Source organism: Sinocyclocheilus anshuiensis, unplaced genomic scaffold (genome assembly GCF_001515605.1).
Source record: "Sinocyclocheilus anshuiensis isolate Anshui unplaced genomic scaffold, SAMN03320099.WGS_v1.1 scaffold1425, whole genome shotgun sequence".
In the NCBI taxonomy this organism is placed as follows: domain Eukaryota; kingdom Metazoa; phylum Chordata; class Actinopteri; order Cypriniformes; family Cyprinidae; genus Sinocyclocheilus; species Sinocyclocheilus anshuiensis.
The window spans coordinates 1419089-1422819 of NW_015551044.1; the positions used below are offsets into that span (position 1 = coordinate 1419089).

The following is a 3731-nucleotide window of genomic DNA, read 5'->3' on the forward strand; positions in this document are numbered from 1 at the left end:
TACATATATATATATATATATATATATATATAGATATAGATATAGATATATTTATAGCTCATCATCAAGACATTTTCTCTTCTAAATGATGATATTTGTCAGAATTGTAGCACATCTCTCTCTTTTTTCCATAAACAGAGATGCTGTTGTGTGTTTAGACTGAAAGTTTCTAGTGTGTGTATATGAATTATATATACGTTTTTCCCGTGTTTAATCCAGACAGGTTATTTTAGTATTAAAATAATACTAAAATATTTTATTTTATTTTATTTTTATGTCAAAAATTTCAGGTTTTACTATCCTTGTGGGGACCAAATGTCCCCTTTTTAACTTGTAGCTGAAACAAGTACACACACACACACACACACACACAGATGAGACATTGAGCTCTCGAGGTCATCGACTGTATGATTTATATGTCCAGACAGCACTGAACTAATGACCAGAGTGGCGTCCGAACACGACGTGCATCTTTCATTTAGCAAATAAGATGAAGGCATTTAGGTATTAACCTGAAGATCGCAGATTTCCCAGCATTCAACAATCTCACACACACACTGAGCGGGGCTCCATGGTGTCTGTCTGGCCGATTTCCCAGAATGCTGCTTCTCCTTGTTTCATAAACCTCTTCTTTCTCTCTATCTGTCTGTCTATCCATCTCTTTCTTTTGTCTACCTCAGTTCATTGCTTCATTCTGCTGATTTGATACACATGCCATTTTTGGATATATTTGTGCACGTATATACTGTATATATTTGCAAACTTATAGTTTATTCTTTAGTTAATGCATTTTGCAATAGAGAATTAATTAAGAACAGTCTTGCTCCGTTTTTCCCGTGTTTAATCCAGACAGCATATGGTCTGGTGCTGTAATTCTCTATTAAACCTATTGTTGAAGAAGCTTTATGCTGACTGGGCCTATAACGTGTGTGTTTGAGACATGCTCCATCTGTAGGCCTCGCTCAGTAGTTCAGATGATCAGTCCTGAACCTGAGAGCTGCTGCTTCATATCACCACACTCATCCAGATCCAGAAAGCACTAGCTGAGCTTCTGCAGGGAAAACCAGAAACAAGAGAAGAACAAAAAAACAAAAGCACATCAGTTTATGACAAAGACCAGACTGGTTTTGTGTAGCCAGACTTTTGGCTAACAGCATAAAGCCGTATTCAGGCCAGGAACCACCTACTTAGGAAGAGACTGTCTCTCATCTCATCTCTTTCATCTGTTATCTGTTTCTCTGTTATTTATTTTCTTCTTCTTTTCTCAGCTGTTCGAACGGAAAAGTTCTCAGTGAAGCTTTGTTTTTAAAAAACAACTAGAGGTCAACTTCCTCTTTAAGAACAGGGAGACTTCCTCTGATTGGATGAAACTTTAAAGACTGATTCCAGATCAGCTGTGAGCTTAGGTTTCACTTTGTTGGTTTGTTCTAATGGGCTGCAAAAAGCAGAAGAATTGGACGGTTGTTGAACACTTTCACCCTTTGTGTGTGTGTGTGTGTGTGTGTGTGTGTGCGTTTTCACGTTTATCTGTTTGTAAAGAACTGAGAGGTTTAATAAAGCTCAACAGCAGTAGAAAAATGCTTTAAATACCATAATTGAATGAGAAATATACTATCTTCTGTATGTGTTTGTTCAATCGTGCTTTAAAACTCTCGATCGCTATGCGAGACACAACTGGACTCCTTCAGCATTGACTGACTGACTTGAATGCTTTCTGCTCTATAGGGTTTTATTCACACGCTGCGTGCCGGCATTCCTTATTCAGCCCAGAAACTCAGCGATGAATACTAAACACATTCACACTCGTTTCATTCATGCATTCACTCATTTTCTCACTGTCAGTCTTTCTGTCTGGTCTAAACACGTCAGTTCAGTTACCACAGAGAAACAGCAGATCCTAACTTAGACTTTGTGAAAACATTTTGTAGTACCTGTATGAGATAGATAAATACAACATTTTATAAATGTTAAATATTTTATACATTTTACAAATATTTACATTTTAACCATCAAATATATGAATTTTATGTAATATCTATATATTACTTATATATTTATATATTAATATGTAATGTATTATATATTAATGTTTTTATTTATTTAAATGTATTTATATATTATAAATAATTTTCTAAATTTGAGAAAACAAATTTTCAATAAATGTATATATCAAATATACAGATCAGTGTTTTGAAAGTGTTGCATAACCGTAGTATTTACGCTCTTCAGACAGTCAAACACCACATGACTTGCTCATTTATCTGGAAAGTATTTGACATTTTTCTCCTTTTAAAGAGAACCACTTAGGATCCATATACACTCTGGTATTCAAATACAGTAAAATTCATTCAACCAAGTAAAATGGACAGTGAGCTGTTTGTGTAGTGAGATTGCACTGATATGAACGGTCTGCTGATGTTTAATGCTGTCTGACTCGGTCTGTGTAATAAACAGGATATTGAGTCTAATCTGTCATTACGACAGATCCGACCGTCTGACATTCACTACAGGTGTCCAAGTGTTTCACAGACAGCAGCTGAGACTCGACTCAAACTTATTACAAGCATTAATGTTACAGGAATCAATCAGGAATGTTCTGGGTTCAGTCTGTGACATTTTGTCGATTCTAATATAGACAGAAAATAATTTAGACAAGCAAAAATCACATTTACAATGATGCACAATAAGTGATTATATAGCGGATTACCATGTTTATTGTTACAAAATTATAATTTTTTTAACATCAGCATCTTCACTTATATTAAAATAAATAATAAACAGATGCTTTTAGCTAAAGTGACTTACAAATAAAGAATATGTATAGTGCGTATCTTATATTAAAATAAATAATAAAAAAATTATTTAACTTATAATTTATACGTTTCAGAAAGTAATTATATAAAATAATAACTATTGACTTATATTAAAATAAATAATCAAATAAAATAATATAAAATATAAATAAATATTATAAAATAAAAATGTAAAATTTATATACATATTGATAATAATTCATATAAATTGTAATTTCTAACAATTATTACTTAATAATAGCAAAATAAATAATGTAATTTAATAAATGTAATATTTAATGCAAATAATTATTAATTATTTGTAATTATGAATGATTATTAATAATATGAATATAAATAATATAAAATAAATAATCAAATAAAATTATATAATTTAATGACATTATTTATATTTATCATTTAGCCTTTAACCAAAGTGACTTACAAATACTGAATATATATAGAGTAATATTTATGTTCTGTCTGCATCTGTTTATCTGTCTGTCGCTCTGTCAGGATATTATGTTATAGGTCTTCGGTCACTTTTGACCAAAAAATTTTACATTTTGAAATTTTAAAAATTGTAGCTTCATTGGAATCGTACGAAACTTGGTGACTTTTATGGCACTTGGTATGTGAACACACAAAAAAATTGAGGGCATGATTCGAAAAAGCTAAGTGTTACACTCATGGTCTTCGGTCAAAAATGACCTACCATAGGAAGTGAATGGGAAATGGGAAAAAATTGTGAAAATACAGAACATTTTTGTGTGCACAATCTACAAATCCCCCACGATGCAGAAAAAAATTGCACAGCAATGAAGGGGTGAAACTCTAAAACATCTAGAGTGCAAAATCAACACACCCACTCACACACGCACACACACACACACACACACACTCTCACTCACACACTCACTCACTCACTCACTCACTCTC

At 32.4% G+C, this 3731-nt stretch overlaps 1 protein-coding gene across 1 annotated transcript in view; it reads left to right on the forward strand.

The window, feature by feature from the left end:
* Window positions 1-3731, forward strand: part of LOC107661630 (formin-binding protein 1-like) — a 54930-nt gene that overhangs the window by 20105 nt on the left and 31094 nt on the right. The gene's annotated exons all lie outside the window — the stretch shown is intronic.